The following is a 23,561-nucleotide window of genomic DNA, read 5'->3' on the forward strand; positions in this document are numbered from 1 at the left end:
TGGCTTCAAACTTTTAGGAGGTCCTCCCAAGTCTTGGGCCAGAAGGGCTCTGGGGAAGACAGCAATTGGGGTGATGCCCAGTGGGGTGACCCAGAGCAGAAAAGGGGTGATATACATGGAAGGCAAAACAGAGAGCAGCTGTAGAATTCAGGAGAAGCAGGAATTGAGGCCAGAGGGGACTGTGGAAAATCTGAGTCACTCTAAGAGCACCCCCAAGATACGGAGAAGAACACTGTGTCCCCCACCCTAACATATGTTAGATGAGGGCTCAAGATTAAAAAAAAACTTCAAAGGCCAGCATGACCCCAGCAGACTGGGCAATTTGGCAACATCCCTGTAGCTGACATTTGAATTAAACATGCATGATGTGATTCTTTAAAATGCTACAGTGATATTTTTTCCTTTTAAATATAATACAATTTTGGAAGGAACACAATCATTTTGAGTCCTCTTCTAGGATTCCAGAAAGCCCAAGGGAGGACGGGTGGGAAGTACATTTGTGTCATTATTTTTTCTCCTCCTAAAAGAAGATTCAATGTTATAAATTAAGAAATTCTTAAGAGAATCTTTTTTTTTTCTAAAGATTTTATTTATTTATTTGATAGAAAGAGACACAGTGAGAGAGGGAACACAAGCAGGGGGAGTGGGAAAGGGAGAAGCAAACTTCCCACTGAGCAGGGAGCCCGATGCGGGGCTCGATCCCAGAACCCTGGGATCATGACCTGAGCCAAAGGCAGACACCTAACAACTGAGCCACCCAGGTGCCCAACTTAAGAGAATCTTGATTTGCCTCTGATTCTTTGGAACTGGGCTTCATGACTATTGAATCACTATTAGCATTGACACATTTGGTGATTCAGTGGTCAGTTTCACTCAACTCTGATTCACTTCACCTCTTCCCTTATGCGGCACAAGGTAGGGGAACAGAGCTGAGAACAGAGCTGACACCAGAGCTGAGAACCAGAACAGCTAGCGTCCCCATCTGGGAGAAATACTGCCATCATGGGCATGTGCTGGGTAGGAGGGTCTTTTCGTCCTCAGCCCCCTCCACCATGTGGGATGTGCTTGGCTTCTGATGCTCATTCTGATGCTCTAATTCCTTCCTCTACAGCCTACGTTCTCCCTGTGTTTGGGTGGAGATAAGCTTTAATGAAGAGAGATAGGGAAATATGGGGTTTGAAGAAGAAATCAAATACCTGAAAAGAAGTCATTTCTTACAGTTCAGGTGTGCATGAAACTTTAAGAGTAATAAAAAAAAAAACAAGATATATTTTCAGAAGCTGGACTTTCCACTCCTTCTGAGGCCACAGACAGACAGACAGGCACACACACACACATACACACGCACACACACACACACACACACACACACGCGCGCAATCTCCCTCTTGTAGATTCCCACCAAGCCACCTGAAGCCGTTTGGGGAACTGTAGGGACTCTGCACGAGCTGAGGCTAGGGCACATAGGAGACAAGACACAATAAGCATTTCCAGAAACATCTCACAATGTGATCATCAATGTGTAATATGAGCTGGGGCTTAGTTAAATAAAATGTGAGAGCCATATTAATGTCCCTTTGGGCTGTCCAATGTCGTATTTCATTTTCCTTTCCAAGGAGGCAGAGAGTAGGGCCAGCAAATAAATTATAGATGAAACCCCCATCATATGTTTATAAATACACTAACATTAGCATTTTACTTCCTCATAAATCTGCAGCAAACACTCAGGCACAAGATAGAAAGCCCTGTAAAACAATGATATATTCTCTGCTCGCTGGCATTGACGAGTGGCCCATTCACTCGCCGTGCTGTTCTTCAAACACGCTCCCACCGCTCATGCCCCCTCATTTAAAATCCATTTTAATTTAAAGATGCGCAAGGCAGTGCTCGTGGTACATTTACTCATCCTAGTTATACATCATGGAGCAAGGAAAAGAAAATTGTTTCATCTAGAGATACGGTTCAATGTGGTCACCACTGAACAGTGGAGTAATTACCATATCAGGCCCACTCAAAATGCACTCAGGGTGTTCTGTGACCTATCATTTGCTAATCTGCATAGTGAAGTATAGCTTCATAACTATAAATTGCTGACTTAATTAAAACCAGGACCTTTCTGTCATTTAATTACAGGGAGAAAGGTTATTGCTTAAATGCAATTTTCCAAATGTGATTTCTTAACAGTTATTAACTGCTTCACCATCATTTATTGTTTCAGATTTTTCAATTTGAAAATACTCCCCGTGACAGAAGTAATGACTTCATGAAAAACTCAATCTAGAGGGAGGCCAGCCATCCCATTTGTTTCTTATAAGTGGAGCCGACAGGAAACTGGAAAATGTCACCGAAGGATCCTGGGATGGCTCTCACTTTCAGGGAGTAATTAAAACCCAGAGGTTGTGTCAGAAATGGGGAGAGGCGGTTTGGGATATTTTAAAGGTGGTCCCTCCCTTCCATGCTAGCTGACATATCTGCTTGCCTTACCAAATACCACGGAGCTGGGGTGGGGGTGGATGGTGCAAAGGCCCTCGGGCAGCAGAAGGAGCCTCAAGGGTGCCAGAGACAGCACTGGGGTCAGGCAGTTACTACACACCAATTTGAATGTATAGGTCACGTGCTTTTTGTAATAGCCTCACATCTAGGATTTCTTCTCCCACAGGAAGAGAACCACCACAAGTCTGGGTGGGACAGGTAGCCACACAGTGAGAATAGTTCACGTTTTCTTTCAACTTATGTCTCTCTTTAATCCTTGAATGGTTGTGTCTTCTCTTTCTCTCCTCACTTTATAGGTAGCCCAGAGGTCAGGCAGCTAGAGTGGGGTGACCTGCTGAAGTTGGCCAACAGAGATAGCCTGGACAATTGAGCACCCCCCAAAGCATAGCCTGTTCTCATCCATAACATGGGCATTAGCTACTGTCTTAACGCTCATGTGCACTAAATAAGAAGCTGATGAACACAATCCGTCACTTCCTGTTGTAGCTCATCTCCAGCAAAGGAACCAAAGATTTAGATGAGATGGAAAAATCTGGTTTTTTCTCCTTGATCCTGACAGCTCCATGCTAGAAAGTTTACAAAAGGAACACATCTACTTTCTGCCTCCAGGGACCTGAATGTTGGCTCTGGACAGAGGCGGCCTCGTTCACCCACTGAGAAGCAGCCCCTGCTTCCCCTTCACTTTAGAAGAGGGCTACAGTGACAACCGCTCTGATAAAGAAGTGAAAATTTACCCAATTTCTGTATATTTTCGCCATTTCCTTTGCCTTTATTCATTGTGGCAGATACACAAAAATGACTAATGAGGATTTCATAAACTCTTAATCGGATTATTGATAGTCCCTACGCTCTCCCATCGCCATTGTGCTTTGTACTTTTCAATCCAGCTTCACCCACTTCACCAATTTCAGTTCGATTAAGCAAATATTTTAGTAACATAAGTATTAAAAAGGCATGGCTCCTGCCCGCATTCAATCAGGGGAAAGCACGTGAACCTTAATCTAATTCTGTAAGGTACCAAGGTGTTTTAAATAAGGCTACACCCTACTCACCACCTCTCCCGCCCCCCAAAAAACAGAAACACACTCAAACTTGATCAAAGTAAGTAAATGCAAAGCTCAGCACAGGCATTTAGAGACTCTAGGGAATCCAAGGATAGCAACCTAAGTATAACCAGGCTTCCAGTGAACTAGAGTGAGAAGCCAAGATCCAAGGCTGCTTTGCCTCTCGGGGCCCCATGGTCTCCTTTGTCCCTGTCCCTTGTTGGGCTTCTGCCCACACTTCTCTTTCTTGACCAGTCCTCCTCTTCTGTCCTTTCATACACGGTCCAACATGGTAGGCTTCAGGTCTCCTCCACCCCGCTGGGCATCACCAACCACCAATAGCTGTGTCTCTTCGTGCAGATTTCTGGAAGAGGTAATCTGGTTGTCTGAATGCTCCCCTATTTAGAAATTACAATTCATGGACTAGCTGGGTCTTTGGGCAGAGCAAGAATTAAAACACATCTCTGGGACCGCAGATCAAAAATTACGATCTTTATTTGAGAGCTAAGGAAACAAAAACTCAGGGAGGTTAAGCAACTTGCCAGGGTTCGCAGATTATGCAGCTGAGTCACGTCCACATTCTCTCCCAGTCAATGCCTGCCCCAGGAGCTAGACATACTGAATGCTTTAAAATAAGAGATTACCATTATATATATATGCACACAACGGCAGGTTTTCATATTTGTTATCTTTCCTTTTAGCTATCAACTTTAGCACTTTTTTCCCTCAACAACTGACAAGAGTACAAATCTTCTAGTTAAAGGGGAAATTCTGTTGCATTAAAATGAGAAAATAAATTATTTCTTTTTGGTCGTTAATACAACTAAGGCTCTCATTTGTATCCTATTAGCCAATCTATTGGCTATTAATATCACTTTATTAGAAAGATGGTGGAGGAGAGTAACAATGACTAATACACACTCATGCATTTAATTTGGAAGTCAAATGTTACATTTTTTTTTATACACCAAATGCAGAACAGTGACAGAGTTAATTTCATTCTTTCCAAGATTGCTTTGTGTGGCAGCCTCCAATTTTGGTATACAAATCTAGTTCTATCATGGAGGGGCTCTAACAGTGCCCTGAATGAGTTGCTTTGAATCTTGGCAGAGGAAGTTATTTGGATTAGCTCCCTACCATCACCACTGCCACCAGAAATGAGGTGGTTTTGGAGAAACATTGTCTTACATTTTATGAAATGATCAGTTGTTATAAAACATTGTCCAGAACAGAATGTGTGATATGCAATGGTTAAGAGGATGACAATTCCTGGATGTGAGTGCTGGTGGCTTTTTTAAAGTGGACACTCCAATTTGGTCCACCACATCATGGCTTTTTAGCAACAAGCTACAAAACCACACAAGCCTTGTACACATACATCATTTCTGGGCTGACCCTGCAATTTAAAGATTGTCTATTCACTCAAACTCACTGCAGTTAGACAACTACACGGATTCTGGAGGAATCTTCCCTCCCCCCACCCATCAGTCTGTTTTTTCATTTGTTGTTGTTGTAACTGTTTTATTGAGATATTATACACAGATCAGTTTGCCCACTAAAAGTATACAACTTAATTTTTTTTTAAAGATTTTATTTATTTATTTGTCAGAGAGAGAGATCACAAGCAGGCAGAGAGTCAGGCAGAGAGAAAGGGGGAAGCAAGCTCCCTGCTGAGCAGAGAACCCAATGTGGGGCTCGATCCCAGGACCCTGAGATCATGACCTGAGCCGAAGGCAGTGGCTTAAACCACTGAGCCACCCAGGCGCTCCCACAACTTAATCTTTTTAAATATGTTCAAGATTTATGCAGCCAACACCATAATCCATTTTAGAACACTTTTCACCACCCGAAAAGAAACTTCACACCCCTTAGCAATAATTTTTCAGTTCCTCTAAACCTAGGCAACCACAAAACTACTTTCTCTAAAGATTTGCTTATTCTGGATATTTCGTATAAAAGGAATTATAAAATATGTGTTCTTTTGTGACTGGTTCTCACTGTTCATCCAGGGTGTAGCATGAGTCAGCATGTCATTTTATCAATCATTGAGTAACAGCCCACTGTATGGACGTACCACAGTTCATTTATCTAGTCGTCAGCAGGCAGACGCTTGGGTTGTTCCCACTTTTTGGCTATTATGAATAACACTGCTATAAATATTTATGTGCAAGATTTCATAGAAACATATATCTTCGATTCTCTTGAGTATGTACCTAGGAATAAAAAGGCTTGCATTTAAAAATACACAACAGGTTGGGAGGAGGGGCAAAATGGGTGAGGGGGAGTGGGAGGTACAGGCTTCCAGTTATGGAAAGAATAAGTCACAGGGATAAAATACCATTGCATAGTGACAGATGGTAGTTATCCTTGTGCTGAACACAGTTTATAAAGTATAAACTTGTTGAATCACTATGTTGTACACCTGAAACTAATGCAGCATTGGGTGTCAAACATACTGCAATTAAAGAGAAAGAAGAAAGCAGAAAAGAAAAAGGCAGTAACAGATATTTGAAGAACAGGATTTTATCTTCTCTTTGGTGATGATCCATTCAAATATTTTGCCCATTTAAAATATTAAAATATTAAATACATAAAAGAAGTCTCGGAATTATTTTTCTGTAACTCCCTCCCCCTCCCCACCTCCACTCTCTAACTCCTGCCCATATAGCGGAACACTCAAAGGTCTTCCTTTCCCTCACTCTAAGTACCACAAAAGACTGCCTAAAACTCAACTCACAGGCATTCTTTCTTATCTATTCTATTCACCTCTCCTTACCTAGTCTCTTGCTCTGGACTGTAGTTCCTTGTCCTTGTGATTTAAATCTCGCTGCCTCCTTACGTTCTACATTTCTCCTACGATTTTCCTTTATCTGCGAGGAGGTAGCAAAAAGCTCAGGTTGGTAGGTGCTTCGGAAAAACCTGAGTAAGTGGTGTGCGCGTGAGGGCGGGGAGTGACGGGTGGGTAAGGGGGAGTGGAGGATGAAGAATGAGCAGAAAACACCGCAGATACTATAATTAGCCTGCTTCCAGTCACTCTTAACACTGTGATGTATCTAAACCAAGTCCAACTTTGACAAAAGTATCTTGAAAAAGTCCTATGTGTTTTACCGAAGGCCACCGAGGAGAACTGAAGAGCATAGCTCAGCCAGGGTCCTAATGATTCTCTTCACTCGTCTTTCTCAGCAGAACACATTCGGCAGGACAGCTGCTCCCTTTCTCCCCCTTGCATCCCCCCAAAATCTGTGAAATCTTATATACCAATGTCTTGAATCCTGTCACATGCATAAAAGAATGGTGTTGGGCCAAACAGTCTCTTCCATCGGAGCAGCCAATGGTTCCACGAAATCCACATTCTTGAAATGTAAGCACTTCGCCGCAGGGAATTCATACCCTGATTGAGCTGAATTATAGAAACTGTGCCTTCACAGCTTGTGAAGCAACCTGTAAGCCCTGAGTCTTTTGTCTTGGATGGTGGACAGCAGTAAAAGGGGTAGTGCACAGATTTGTGAGCTCTGACATCAGACAGCACAAAATTCTATCCCTTTGGGAAGAGGGTGCTAGGTTTTTATTTGCCCGACCTCTCTCACCTGCCAAACTTCCTCCAGTGACAGATCTTGCTTCCTCTTGTGCTGGTCACAAGCCCTCACTGGCCATGACTGACCAGAGAAGATGGCCAAGTGACTCCAGGCCCATCAGAGTCCATCTGGGGGGATTTCCCCAAGGATAAACTGGGAGAAACAGCTCTTTTTCATCTTTGTAACAAGTTGTAAGAATGGAATCCTGGAGTGGCCCAAGGTCATGCGTCCTGTCATTTGGAGAACATCATCTACAGAGTAAAGCTAACATGCCAGACAAGCAGATAAGAAAGAAAGAGAGCATCTTCCTGGCGGTGAAGGTCCTGGATCCTGGCTTTCCAGAGCTCAGATCCACCTTACTTTTCCCACAGTTTGAGTCCATGAATTAATGAAGTCTGCTTTTTTGCTGAAGTCGACTTAAATTGCTTTTGTGTCAAGTACATGCAAACAGTCCTGATGTTTGGGGACAGCATGAAGAGGCAACATTTTGCATGAGTGAAATGAAAGGGATCAGAGGTTCTAGAGATACACCACATATTCTTCTACTTGCTTGAAGGATGTAACACGGCTCTACGTCTTTATTCTGTCTCAGTTTTCTGTGGGGGTTTAAATAAAATATCCAATGATTCACTATCTTTCAACTCTTCTCCGTTCAGTTCCTTGACAGGATCCTCTGCCAGGTTGTGTTGGGAGCAGGTCTTTGGTGTGTCATTCATTCATTGGTCATGCTCCTCAATCAGAGAAACCTTCATTTACGTTAGAGGACAAAATGCAGATTCAAGCAATCTCCCTACACTTTTTGATAATGTCATTTATATTTGCACATTACACATTAGTCACAAGATAGACCACCAATTCAAAGAAGGCAAAATCAGCAAAGTTTTAAAGTCCAGGGGATTTGATAATTCAAAGGTATTCATATGCATGTTTGCAGTTCTTGAAATGAATATCTATATAGTATTATTTTGAATTATTTGTTTCCAAACGTTTTTAAAGGATTGATATTTAAAAAAAAAAAAAAACAAGAAGGTGTAAATATTCTTCTATTTGAGGAAAATGGCGGTATCCAAACACCCACTCTTTTCCCCTGAATCTCAGTGATATGAGAAGCAGCTTGGGCAAGTATCTTTATCACCAATCTTGCCACTAGGATGGGATGGAAAGTGAGCTCACGCTGTACCAGTGTCTCTGTACGAACTTGGAAGGGACTATGGCCAAACTTGGCATCCCATTAGTATCTTATTTGGGTAAGTCTGCACCATAGTCAAAAACCATATTTTTGGTCAAAAACTATAGTTCATACAGCCCACTTCCAAGGAGAGAACCTGGCATAAAGAAGTACACAGTAATCCTGATAAAGAGTATTATTTTTAAAGCCCTGCTACGGGCACTCAACTCCTCCAACTCTCTTCATGTTACACTGCAGCCTCATTGACCTTTCTTCCCTTGAACTGGCTAAATCCATCTTTGCCTTAGAATATTTGTACCATTCCCTTTGCCCGGAATGTTCTTCCGCTTCCGCTGGCTCCTACCTGTCGCTGAGGTGTAGAGCTCAAACGTCATCTCCTCAGGGAAGCCTTCTCAGAGAAACTTTCTAGATTACCCTGTTTCAGTTCTTTACTGCCTTATAACAGATCACCCCCAAACGGTGACTAGAACAGTAATAATCATGATATTTGTGGGTTCCATTTTGGATGAAGATAGACCCTCATCTCCTTCCTTTTGTACCCTTTTCTCTTCACTTCTCTTCCCCCTCTTTCCCCAAATCATCACAAATCCCTGATAAGTGAGACCTAGAACCTTAGTAGACTGGAGCCAGGTTTCACTACCCTGCTCTTCAGGAGAAACAACAAACCCAAGCATGTTGACTTCATCGTTCGCCTAAGGGAGGGACACTTACACAGCCCTGCACCTTGTTTATTTTACAGATCAGACATCGGCTTGGATCTTTTTTGTTTGTTTGTTACCTGAAGTTTTGTTTGTCTCGCTTTGTTTTTTGCTTTTCTTCCAGCCAGATAAGCTGAGACCTCATCTGTTTCCATTAAATGGTGTTCATCTGTCTACCTTTCTCAACATTTCTGTGCCCGAGATTCAGCTCAAGCCTTCGCAAGCTTTAACATTCTAACTACATGTCATTGGCACCATTGTCTCTTGTCACAATCTTAATTCTATGTTCTGATAATAAAACTTCATTAGTGTCTGCACCTCCTCTCCCTTACCTTTGAAATACTGTCTTCGGCTGAAACGATTAGCAGCGCTCTGCGTCATATCATTTGGCTGTCTGACAGCCATTGTGAGTGAGCTAAACTGTGAGAAAATGAAAATTTCTGACAATTTCCATTATCGTCAAATGGAGATATTTACTTGTACAAATATTAAAGGTTATTTAAAGATGTAAACTGACTTCATTTCATTAGAGGTTTGTGTAAGGTAATAATTTAAAACAACTACCCATCCTCATTTAAATAAATTACCAATTCATTTTCTGAAAGAGAAATGCCACTTCTCTAGGCTATGTTTTTAAGTGCTTGCAGTGGTAGAAAGATGAAAACAAAAACCTATGAATATTTCAGAACAAGAAATGTTCAAGTTCTCTTATTGAATCAGACAATGGGTTATTGTTCAGGAAACCTGACTGAGAGTTGCCCAACCAGACAAGACAGTGAAATACCACTGACATCAAAATAGGTTTTAGAAAGAGGGTAGTAGCAACTGCGGTTCTAGGAATTTATCCTAATAAAAAAATCAGGATGTGTGCAAATATTTATTGATCCACAGGGATGTTCATCCCAGTGTTATTTATAGCAGGAAAGAAAGAAGGAAGCCAAAGAGGAAAGAAAATGTGTACATGACGGTGTAGACATATGATGGCCTGGAGGTAAAGACAATTAAAAATCATGTTGTAGGGGCGCCTGGGTGGCTCAGTGGGTTAAGCCGCTGCCTTCGGCTCAGGTCATGATCTCAGGGTCCTGAGATGGAGTCCCGCATCGGGCTCTCTGCTCAGCAGGGAGCCTGCTTCCCTTCCTCTCTCTCTGCCTGCCTCTCTGCCTACTTGTGATCTCTTGCTGTCAAATAAATAAAAAAAAAATCTTTAAAAAAAAAATCATGTTGTAAAAGAATTCATGATGACATGTGAAAATGTTCACTGCATAAAAAGTGTAAAGGCAAACTCTAAAGAATATATAGGCTCTGATATTGCTTATGAAAAGATAAACACCTATTTTTGCATTGAAAAAGGCTAAAAGGAAATAGATACTAATTGATAACTTGGTAGTGGGAGTACTGGTAATTTTCATTCTTGGGCTTTTATAATGTGAAATACACCGGTAATCCAATATTATTCAACCGTTTGCAACTTAATGGTGCGTTATTCCTGCTTAGCTGGATCAGCTCCTCTTTTCATCTAGCGCAGCAGGGAACATCCCTGGGTGATTCAGTGTTACCGGTGTTGGCAAAAGGAGATATGGAACACGTTGGTCTGATATTAGACAGGAAGTTCTTTATGCTTCCGGAACCTAGCGCCTTGGGCTCAGTCCTTTCCACGTATGACCTTTGCTATTAAGCCAGTAAAATACTCTCTCATTGTTAAATTAAACCCCTTCTTACAAGACTTCCAAATGGCATTGTTTTCTGTTTTTGTTTTTTAAAATTTATTCAACTAATATTTATTGTGTGCTGACTACATGCTAGAGATAGTTCCGACATTGAGAATATAGTAAAACCCAAGACAATAGGCATCTCTGAGCTTGAGAAATTAAGTATAACACTACAACTAAGCATTTTCCTTGAAAATTTGGCACAATACATTCAAATTTAAAATGAATAAATTTCATATAATAACTCTACTTTTAAGAATTTCTCATAAAGAGGGGCACCTGGGTGGCTCAGTGGGTTAAGGCCTCTGCCTTCGGCTCAGGTCATGATCCTAGAGTCCTGGGATCGAGCCCCACATTGGGCTCTCTGCTCAGCAGGGAGTCTGCTTCCTTCTCTCTCTGCCTGCCTCTGCCTGCTTGTGATTTCTGTCTGTCAAATAAATAAAGAATTTCTCATAAAGAATATCAGATATACACATAAAGATGCAAACCTTAGGTATGCTCGGAATTTTGTAGTTACAAAAATTGGAAATATGTGTATCATACAGGATTAGTTAAATATGGTACAATCAAACAGGAAACATTTCACTATTATAAGCTGGGCTGTTGTTTGATAGTTATGGATATTAAAAGTTGCCCCTAAATAGTTATTATTTTTGGTAAATAAGCTAGAGAATGTAATTCTTGTTTTATCAAATTTATATAATGTTCTTAGTGTATAAACATGATGGATTTTCTGAAAAGATAACCAAATGTTAGCTCTTCTCTCTGAATAGTTAGATTTCTCATTTTTGCTTTTGTTCTTAAGCTTTTGGTACTATTTCATTTTTCCCCCCATGTATGCATGTATGTATTTATGTATGTATGTATGTATTTTTAATTAACATGTAATGTATTATTTGTTTCAGGGGTACAGGTCTGTGATTCATCAGTCTTACAACAATTCACAGCCCTCACCATAGCATGTACCCTCCCCAATGTCCATCCCCCAGCCATCCCATTCCTCCCACCACCCCCGCCCTCCAGCAACCCTCAGTATGTTTCCTGAGATTAAGAGTCTCTTATGGTTTGTCTCCTTCTCTGGTTTTGTCTTGTTTCATTTCCCCCTTCCTTTCCTTATGATCTTCTGTCTTGTCGCTCAGATTCCTCATTGTTTTTTAAAAGAGCGAATTAGTTAAGTATCAGCTCAGCCTCTGTGTCACAACATTCCCCTCCCCCCACCTCCACACGTAAAGCACAAAGGTAGTTTTCTCTCTTTTAGGAAGACCAAGGCTGGTAAAGTGTTTATAGGGTTAGGATTTCAGTGACTGCTATCCTGTTGTTTTATTACCCTCAGCACACTGACTCCTCCTCATAGTCCAAGCTCTAGCCATGACAGAACGTTCTAGATGACAGGGAAGCAGAAGAGGAAATGAGACTGTGTCCCTACTCTAAAATCACAGGCGAGACATACCATTGACCAGGACTTGGTCACATGGCTCCTGCAAGGACGTTTTTGCGAGAACCTGGAACATGTATTTACTCCACCTGGCTCAGTTAAAAGTTTTAAGGAAAAAAGAGAAAACGAATATTAGAGGGCAAGTAGTAGCCTCTCCAAAAAAATCATACATGTGGGTATCACAGGGTGTCATTGAGCAGAGGAGACAAACCAAGTGTAACTGTTTCCAACATTTTCATATCCATTCAACCCAGAAAGCAGCTCCTGATGCTTGCATTTATTTGAAAACAGTCTACATGCTGCAGAATTCCAAGATATGGTCTCTGGGGAAGAAATCAAACAGCTGCAGCAAATAAAGCAGATGGGAATTAAGAATGCTGGAGAATCTCCAAAATATGATCCCATTGTCCACTAAGTGCCAACTCTACAAAGAATGTATGCACCAAAATAGAAACTCTATGAAACTTTGAAGCATTTGATTAATGTAAACCTCCATGAATAATGCAAGGCTGTGCAGCAGGGTTTGATGTGAGCAGAGGGAGGAGAAAGATTAGCATGTTCATCTTGGCTTAAAATACAATTAAGAGAAATTTACAAAGGGAACTCGGACATTTTGGGGTGAGAGGTGCGACTATTAAAATGGCCACTGCAGACATGATCCTTGGGGACCTCAGAGCAAACACCTGCTGGATTGGTGAGCCCCTCCAGAGGGGAGGCACTGTTTGTCTCCCTAAGGGCCCCCCAAGTGCTGCCCTATAGGCCATTGGGTAGAACAGACTGAGCCAGTCATGCGTAAATGACTACACGCAGGCCCTCAAGACTCTTCCTTGCTCTGTAAATATCTTTCCCACCTATAGGTTGCCGAGACTAGACATTCTTCCATTAGACATTCTCTCCTTAACGTTAATGAACTATCTTCTGGTGAAATGCAAAGATCTCTGGGAAGGATTGCTCTTTCTCCTCACCTATAAAATTTCTTTTACAAGTTTTATTACAAAATATTTTAGATTTTATAAAATGTAAGGAATTACCATTGCCCAAATTCGTTATGAAGTATTACCAATGAACCTGAGGCCCCTTTGACTGCTTTCCTAATCACAACCTTTTCCTGGCCCTTAGAAGTAACCACCATCTTGAATACAATGTGATATATCATTCATAAGCATGCAATGTCACATGAATTTGTTATCTGGCTCTCAAGCCCGTGTATCCTGTCCTTCTACTGCTTCAGGCCATTATCATTTGTTACCAAAGTCATTCATTGAGGACACTCTGTGCACCTACTCTGAGCCAGGCACCGTGAAAACAGTCTTCTGGCCTCCAATGGCTTCTACCACCCATCCAGTTCACCTCCCACATTGCAGTGACAACATTATATTCCTGTTTAAGAACTTCAAGTGGCTTCCCATTGTCTATATGATAAGATCTAAGCTCCTTAGCTTGGCATCTGATGCCACCTGACCACATTGGTAAGGTCCCTCCCAGAGCCTTGGTTCCTCTTCCCCACCAAGTCTCATGGTGGTGATATGACAGACCCAGAGGGATATTATGCACACAGTGGGTCTGGGTTACAACTAGAAACACTGAATGGTGGAAATCCACCATTATTATAGCAAGGAATGAGCAAGCTTGCTCACTGTGCTTGGTGTGTGTGTGTGTGTGTGTGTGTGTGTTCATCTGCCAAGGTTATTGTCTGATAAACAGCTCTGAGAAATGGATCAAAGACCAGAGAGGGTCTAACAGTTCTGGTACACCCAGCAAGACATGTAAGAGATCCATAAAGTAATCTCTCACCACACCTCTTTTGAGATTGGATGTGACCATGTGACTTAGTTTTCTGCAATAGAGGGTGTGTGTGGGGAGGGGAGGCTTCTGGGGCAACAACTTAAGATCAAGCCATGCCTCATCTACTCCTTCTTTCCCCTTCACTTTGGCTGGGTGGTTGGAATGGCAACGAGAGAGAAACGTCAGAAACCAAGTATTGAAGAAGGCAGAGCTGCCATCAGCCTGAGCCCCTGAATGACTGTGTGCAGCAGAGCCATCCACCAACTAGAACATTCATCTCAAATTATCACGTGAGAGAGAAATAAACTTTTTATTCTGTAAGGGACCGCAAAGTTAGTTTATTACAGTGACCGGGCTACTCTTCACTGATACAGCATCTGACTCAGAAGGGTTATGGGGATTAAGTGAAGTTGGAACCTTTATGCAGAGTTTACCAAGTGCCAGGCTCTGTGCTAAACATGTACACACACAGTTTCATGAAATAATCACAATAATCCTTTAAGGTAGGCGTCATCATCCCCATTTTATAATTGGAGCTCAAAGAGATTAAAAAATGTTCTGGGGCATCTGGGTGGCTCAGTGGATTAAAGCCTCTGCCTTGGGCTCAGGTCGTGATCTCAGGGTCCTGGGATCAAGCCCTGCATTGGGCTCTGCTCATCAGGGAGCCTGCTTCCTCCTCTCTCTCTCTCTCTGCCTGCCTCTCTGCCTACTTGTGACGTCTATCTGACAAGTAAATAAATAAAATCTTTAAAAAAAAAATGTTCTTAAGGTTCAAGGACTAGAATGTGGCAGAAATGTGACCAAATCCAGGTCTGACAAATGATAAGGCCATGATGGTCTTCAGTAAGCGATATGCACCTAGGTTTCAGTTGCAGGTTCTCTCTCTCTCTCTCTCATTCTCTCCTTTTCTGTCCTACCTGCTCCTGACACCCTTTCTTCTTCCCCTCCCTCTTTCTTCTCTTCCTTAAAGTTGGATTCCACTTCCGTGCAAGATGGCACACTGTAATGCAGTAGATCCTGCAGTGAGGAGACGGGAGTCATGGTTTCAGCTTTGGCAAGTCCTCCTGTGTGAATGTGGTAAGTCATCTAATTCCTCTGAAACCCAGTTTCCTTGTCAGAATAATAGTTATGTCAAGTGTAGTTGCCTTCTCCATTTTCCATGATGACTATGAAGCTCAATTAACATAAATTGCATCAAAGGTCTTTACAAATTATAAAACATTCTAGAAATGACAGGTGTTTTTCTCTATTTACTCCCATCCCATATGCCAGTAGTGCGCAAAGTATGGTCCCTCGACAGCAGCATCAGCATCACTGGGAAGTTGCTAGAAGTTCAAATTCTTAGACCCCATTCCGACCTGCTGAATAAAAAATCAGGAGTACAGCCTTGAAAACTGTGTTTACTTTCTGATGGACACTCAAGATTGAGGAGCACGGCCACACGTGCTGAGGCATGCACACACACGCGCACACACGCGCGCACACACACACACACACGGACTGACATCCAGATGAAATAAAATTAAGATAAATATCAAAGAGAAAAGAAGTCATAGAAGAGCAGCCTGAGGATGGTGTTTGGATAAGGAGGTGTGAGTGCCCAGGAGGTGCCTTGGAGGGAGGAGGGGGTTGGTGGCATGGATCAGGGTACCAGGCCTTCTTTATTCAGTGGAATTTCTCTCTTCTTCCAAAACCAGGGCTGGGATCCATGGCTCAGCTACACCAATGTGAGACGAGCAGAAAATGTGAGTCTTGAGGAAATGACCCTATATTTACCAGGACTATTTTGGTTGCAAGTAAGGGAAGCCCATCATAAACATTTTTTTTGTTTTGTCTTTTGGTTTTGAGGGCAGGGTGTGAGGGGGGTGTAAGGGGACAGAGGGAGAGAGGGAATACTAAGCAGGCTCCATGCTTACCATGGAGCCCAACCTAGGGCTTGATCTCACAACCCGGAGATCACGACCTGAGCCAAAATCAAGAGTCATCCTTCCAACTAACTAAGCCACCCAGGCACCAGCCCCATCAGCCCCATTTGTTTTAGACAAAAAATACAAATTTATTGGCTCACAAAATTAAAAACTCCAGGAGTAGACTGACTTCAGGCATAAGCTAAATTCTTAGGCTCGAACATCATCATTGGGATTCTGTCTCTCTTACTCTCTTGGCTCTGGTTTCCCACCTTGTCCTCATTCCTGTCAGGGTCTTCCTGTGTGGTGGTAAACATGTCCAGAATTTATCTGTTTAGCAATCTAGTGTAAGGAGAGGGCCTGTTTCCCCATAGTTCCCACAGAAATCTGAGGCTAACTCTCCTTGATCTTGCTGGGGACACACGCCTACCTTTGGGCCAATTAACATGACTCTGATTGGTCAGACCTAGATCCCATGCCCAACTCTGCAGTCTGACACATCCACATGTACTGAAAGAGGGGAGCGTGTTTCGAAGAGAAAATAAGGTTGTTGTCACCAAAAGGAGAGCAGGTTGACCCCGGGCAGATAATAACAGCAAGGGGTTACAAGAGACCCTAATCTGTGGGATTGTGGGTCTGCCACAAACTCCTGCCAAGGTTCCCACTTTGCCTCTGAATCTTGAGAATTATCTGTGACACCAGTGACTGGTCCCAAAAGGGGAGGGGCAGCGCCTGGGGACCAGTGGCTTAAAAAGTAGGCCTGACCGTGTCATAGTTTCAGGCTCGACTCAACTTCTCCAGTCTAGGGGAGGTATCCAGCGCAAAACCTTTGAGCTTCATCGCTCATCAGCCCCCACTCCTTTTGCAACCTTCTGTGGTAAATAAAACTCCAGTTGCCTCACAAAGAGAGCCTGGAAGCTTCGAGGTCTTCATGTTTGAATCCATCATCTGTAGACCAGTGCTGTGCAATAGAACTTTCTCCAGTGATGGAAATGTTCTCTAACTGCGTGGTTTAAGGTGGTGGACATGAGCTTCTCCTGGCTACTGAGCACATCAGATGTAGCTGTTGCGATAGAGGGATTAAATTTTTCATTATATTTAGGAAGTCACGTGACTTTTTTTTTTTTTTCTCCAGTTTATGGAATGTGAAGAGAAGTGTTGTGTGCAACTTTTGGGTCATCTCCTTAAAGAAAAAAATCCCTTGCCTGGGACTTTATCTGCTCCTAGACTGGAAGGCAGATGTGGAATCAAACCAGTCTTCATCCTCTTAGGTCAATACCGTAGGAGATGGTGGAGCTTAAAGATGGAGAAATCCCGGGTCCCTGAATTATGTGACGGAGCAGAGATACCACATCAGCCTTGCAATGCTCTCCTTGGGACTGTGCAGTGAGAGAGAGAGAGAGAGAGACAAAACACTTTTATTTAAGCCTTTGTGTTCTTGGCCTGTTCGCTTCTACGTCATGCAACCACCAAGGCAGCAGCGTGGGGCGATAGACTGGCATTTTAGAGGTCTGGGGCCTTGTTGGTTCCACAACTTGCTGTGACGTGATCTTAAATTTCAGTGTCCCCTTGTGTAACAGAAGGCATTTGGCCTGAATCTGGGATGCGAGGAAATGGAATGCATCTTGAGCTAAATAGGGAAAATAATAGCAACTACTTTGTAGGGTCATGAGGATTAGAGGAGATGATGTGTAAAGCACACTTAGCCCAACGTCTGAGATTCAACAGACGCTCTATCGCTAGTGTAATCATGGCTGTTGTTCTTACTAAGTTCTGACCCTGACAGAGAGCAGAGGCTGCCAGGAATGTTGTGTTGACAAGGAGATGAGACCCATCAGGACCCCATCAATGCTCACTAGAAATGAATGCCAGAACCATCCAGTAGTGTCTCCGTGGGTATAAGAGAGTCATGCCTTGTGATGAAGGGGATTCCTGGATTCCTAAGGCCCCTTCCCCTCCAACCTTACATAATTTTGTCTATCTAAAGTGAGCAGCATAGAAGTTTCTTTTCCCCCTTCTTCCCTGTGCACACGCACAACCAAATATTTCAAGGAAAACACAAATAGAGGTGACCCTCCCATGGTCTTTCACTCTCTGGCCCTCTCTGAGCCCACTTTTTCATTTTTTTGAGGCTAACCTTCAAATCTGGAGACTGGAGACTTAGGAAAGACACCTGCCTGACTTCTCAGTCTTTTCTTTTTCTTTTTATTTCCCCCTCACCTGACTCAAGTCACCTCTTAAGGCCTGGAAATTGCTGTGTTAATGTTAATGATGATATCGTTCAGCCAGTTCCTTGAAGGAAGCATCTGTTGGGACCCAACAGGTACAATCCCTTTTGGAGATGATTCTGCCTTGCCTCACTTAATCAGTCTGATGACCTGGGGAACCTCCTATGCAGGATTCTGGTCTTCTGGAAAAGCAATCGCTAACACAGCTTAGAAAATAAGGCCAGAGAATCCAAATCTGCATTCCCACCCTCAATTTCAAATCATCTCCAGACAGAAGTTTTATTTTGACTCTTTTCCAAAATCACCAAAACTAAAGAAGCAATGTATGGAAGGTTCGGTTGAAGAAAATCGAAAACTAGAATCTACTAAGTTTAAACAGTGTGTGGTCTTCACAGGATAAAGTCACTCCAACACTCCCATTTTTAAGTCTTTATATTTAGCCTTTTATATTGGGGTCAGCAAACTGGCCTGCTTTTGTTTAAAAAAAAAAAAAAAAGGTCATCATATGTTTTTGTAAATAAAGTTTTATTGAACACAACCACACCCATTCATTTACATATCACCTATGGCCACTCTAGTGAGAGATTCCAACAGAGACTGCGGGGTTTACAAAGCCTAAAACTTTCACTTGACTGTCCGTTTAGAGAGAAAGCCAATTCCTGTTCTATGTTTTAGCAACTTCATTTCAGGCTGCTGGTGGTTTCTGACTTCAATCAGCCAAGCAAGCTGACCAAACATTCCCATCTGCCCACGCGCGCTTATTCCAATGGCTCTGGTAATGGCACCCATGGTGACTGCTTCAGTCTGATCTGTCTTGATGTCCCTCCTTCCTGGTCTAGCACCCTCAGAAGCCATCCCCACACCCACGGACAGGAAAGATAGGCAGTTCTTTTCGGGAAGCCATAAACACACTCCGGTTCTCTGAGAGAGCCAGGAACTTAAAGCCCCAAGACTCTCATTATCTTTTTGTAAGTCCCTTGGTCTGGCAAATGAGGCCAGACCACCCCCCAGTGCGGCTGACGGGAGACGCGCCTCCGTGGTGGGGGGAATGTACGAAAGGTGGAGATGGTCCCACTGGAGAGTCCTTGCTGGTCTCACGCAGGCACCACTACTCAGTGGGGTTGGTTATTGCTGTGGGGAACACAAACCCATGTTGCCAGGTGTCCAGTTTTTTAAAGGGAATCTGGAATTCTCTTCTGTTTAATTTTTGTTTCCTTTCCTTTTTTTTTGTTTTTAAAGATTTATTTCTATTTTAGAGAGAGAGTGAGCAGGGGGAGAGGCAGAAGAAAAGGGAGACAAGGAGACCCCCCACTGACCAGGGAGCCTGACTTGGGGCTCGATCGCAGGACCCTGAGATCATGACCGGAGCTGAAATCAAGAGTCAGACCTTTAACCGACTGAGCCACCCAGATGCCCCTTGTTTTCTCTTAATAGCAGTCACTGCACACTGACGTTTGGGACTAAAAACTGATGATCTTGGGTAAGCTCATCTGCTTTTCTCAAGTATGGTGTCCTCAGCTGTCTAGTGAGTGGAAAGAAGGAAGGAGAAGGACTCTCTCTCACGAGGGTTTTATGATGCTGACCTGTGATAATTCATGTAAGGTTCTTAGAATGGAGCCTGACCGGCACAGAGTAAGAAGCTTTTTGTTTTTTTGCTGGAGGAGTACTACACTAAGGTCCTATCTGTCTTGCCTACCTTGATTCAGAATATAGAGTGTCTCCTCTTCCAAGGCAGGGCAGCGGAGAGAGCCCACCTAGTAGAAAACCTCCAGAAGTCTCTGGAGCCACTTGTATGAAAGTGGTGGGGTGCGGGGGGAGAAAGAGATACTGCAAGAAACTGCCTCAAACAACATTTGCTGAGACCTTTTCTACCAGAGGGAAAATAAAGAAATAAAGACAAAAATCTGGAAGGAAGGAAAGAAAGAATGAAGGAGAACAAAGAAAGAAAGGAAGAAAGAGAGAGAGAGAGAGAAAGAAAGAGAATGTAAGAAAGGGAGAAAAGGGGAGCTGGGAAATGAGGCTTAGTAAAAACACAAGACATAGACAACATTGTCATTAATGTCCTAGAATCATGGTAGAGAGATGTAAAAACTGCTAGGAGAAGTCAGGTTGTCGATTACAATTGATGATGTACAACGATACCTAAGACATATTGTGAAGCTTGGAAATCAGGCTATAAAATAACGTGTTGAATGAGACTAATAGGGTGCATGGATTTACGCATATCCCAGTAGAAAAAAGACTAGAAAAAAAGCCAACAAAACATTAAAAAATGGTGATCTCTGGGGGACAGGATTGTGATTTTTTGTGCTTTGTCTTACTTATATGAACTTCTTAAATTGTCTTCAATAAACCTGTGTAAGTTGTATCATAAGACAAAATGAGAAGTATTTAAAAACAATCACTAGGATTATACTACTACTAGTTAGAGCCAAACTGGGAGTTTCAGAGTCTTTTTCCAAACTTCCGGCAGGTGGCGCAATGGCAATGTCAGCCTCCGGCTGAGTTTCACTGCCGACGTACAGAATCTGATGCTTTGCTGTCCGCAGGCCAGGGCAGGTTTCTGCCTGGGGCCACCACTGTGGCAGAGGGCGCCCCCCCCCCCCGTCCCCCTCCCCTCCCAGGGGGAGGCACTGGGAAGAAAACACCCAGACCCAGGAGCTGCCCACACTCTGATCCACAGCCCCAGGGTTCCATTCTTCCCACACCAGGAAAGACAATGTTGTTAGAAATGCAAGAAGATGCATTTTCTCTCTTCCCCCAACTTACTCCCTGGGCCATAATTTAGCCTACGGAAAAATTCAAGTTCAACTTTTTGGTGGGCATTTCTGGATTAAATTGGATTTGCAGCTCATTCAAAACCTAATGATAGGTGAAATTTTGAGCTCAAAGGTGAAAAAGAGTAAAAAAGGTAATTCTGTATACACAGCACTATTTGGTCAGGGGACTTTTAATGAACAGCAAACTCTGTGTGCAGAAATGAAGGACATTTTGGCCACTGTCAGCCATGGGGATGGGAGGGCAAGGATCCTGACAGCTGGCTAACCAGCCCCCAGGGAGTAAATGGGACGGAGCCTCTCCAGGCCTGGACACACCCAGGAGGGATAAATGGGGTACAAAAGGGAAGAGCTCTCAGAGGAATTACCTCCGGGTCTTCTTTTGTTTTGACTTTTAAATTGTCCCCAAGAAAAACACTCTGAATTCAAGGTAAAAAAACAAAAACCCGGGGCACCTGGGTGACTCAGTTGGTTAAGCCCTTGCCTTCCGCTCAGGTCATGGGATCAAGCTCTACATCGGGCTCTCTGCTCAGTGGGGAGCCTGCTTCCACCTCTCTCTCTCTGCCTGCCTCTCTGCCTACTTGTGATCAATGTCTGTCAAATAAATAAATAAAATTTTAAAAACAAAACAACGAAAACCCACCAGAATCTTCCAAAATGATCTCCATTCCTTCCAGACCCACAAACATGCATAGTCTGGAGATAAGGAAAGTTTTGGGCCCTTACTATTTTTCATAGCTCTTCAATAAGCTTTTCTTGCCTTTTTCTGGTTGACATGAAGAAGAGGAAGGGAGGAAGGAAGGGGAGGAAAGCGGGGGGAAGGACATCATAGCTCATCTTGGCAGAAAGAAGCTAACAGGCTCCTCCTGCCCAGTCCCAGAAGTTTTCACTTACTGGTTCTTATTCCTCTTCACCCTCATTGTGATCTGGATGCCTTAACAGAGGATTGGCTTGCACGGGACACCCAGCTGGGCAAGGGAATCAAAGCTCTTGACCCATGTTTTTTTTCAATCTCAGACAACCCAGGCAATCAAAAGGATCCACAAAAATGATGGGGAACAGGGACATGACACTAACTATGTGCGTACACAGAACTTCATCCTACAGATGTCCATTCCTGTTCTGGCCCTTCTCCAACCCCCCAACACCCCGGCACCCCCCCACCCCACACACACATACACACACATGTATGCACGCACATGGGCATTCCTCAGTGCAGGAGAATAGTGGAGATCACATAACAACAGGAAGATGAAGGTAAGTAACACATATGAGACTATATATCAGTTTCGCTTCAAAGTTAAGAGCTTTGGAGTCACTCAGCCTGGGCGTGAGGCCCAACCCCGCCCCTTCCTATTGTGATACTTTGGACGAATTACCTCAACCCTCTGAGTCTTAGTCTCCAGATCTGTTAAATGACAATAATAATGTCTATGAGGCACCATAACACAGAGCGGATCCACAAGACCTGCACATGGAGCTCTTGGTGCCGTGCTTGGCGGTGACCCAAAATCCGAGCACAAAGGGGCAGTTTGAGATCCCCAAAGTCGAGTTTGTCAATTAACTGGAAATGTCATCAGGGGCAGTTAGGGTCAGTGATGACTTTTTGTCACCAAAGGAATTTTTTTAAAAAGATTTTATTTATTTATTTGACTCAGAGAGAAATCACAAGTAGGCAGAGAGGCAGGCAGAGAGAGAGAGGGGAAGCAGACTCCCTACTGAGCAGAGAGCCCGATGCGGGACTCGATCCCAGGACCCTGAGATCATGACCTGAGCCGAAGGCAGAGGCTTAACCCACTGAGCCACCCCAACACCCACCAAAGTAATTTTTAAAAGACATTTAGTATGTTTCAAAGCAGATCCCAACAGTTATTTTTTTTAAGATTATTTATTTATTTATTTGCCAGACAGAGATCACAAGTAGGCAGAGAGAGAGAGAGGAAGAAGCAGGCTCCCCACTGAGCAGAGAGCCCCATGCAGGGCTCAATTCCACGACCCTGGGACCGTGACCCAAGCCAAAGGCAGAGGCTTTCACTCACTGAGCCACCCAGGCGCCCCCCCCCAACACTTTTTTGAGACAGGCTCTTCAAGTCACTGTCTGGGGACCCCTATGGGATGAGTTAGCTGGGAGGGTCTGGTGATTGTCAAATTAATTACCAACCAGCATGGCAGAAACACCAGTCAATGTGAAAGAACGCTGGCCAATTGATGGAGAAGGGTCCTAGAGAACCCCTGGGTGCCAGGCGCCTTTGTTGGATTTTGGGTAGATCTGGGGAACCCAGGGTGGGAACCGGGCAACCAGAATGCAGAGGGACACTTGGCAGGGGCTACTGACCAACTGCTACATAAGAAGTTCAGTATGTTCATAACCTGCGTGGACACACTGGTGCACTCAGCCTCAGTATCAGTTCTAGGTCAAGGTATAGGGTTCAGTCTCAGTCTCACGTGAACGTCCCCTTTTCCATCAGCCAGTCTGGACAGCCCATTTATAAATATGCCTTCTTTGGCAAAAGAGATCAGTGAAAGATGTGTGAATTGATTTAGGAGAAATCTCTCCCCAGTTCTGGAAGGATAACACAAAATCAAAATGGTATATGGTTGGTTCATAATCTTTTGTGGTGGGAAGAGGCTAAAATCTTCAGGACCCCACCTTTGACTGTCAACAGTTCAGGAGGAATGAACAGAGAGCCCACTAACACACAAGGAATCTTCTGATGTGGGC

This window comes from Mustela nivalis (genome assembly GCF_964662115.1).
Source record: "Mustela nivalis genome assembly, chromosome: 9".
Taxonomy (NCBI): Eukaryota; Metazoa; Chordata; class Mammalia; order Carnivora; family Mustelidae; genus Mustela; species Mustela nivalis.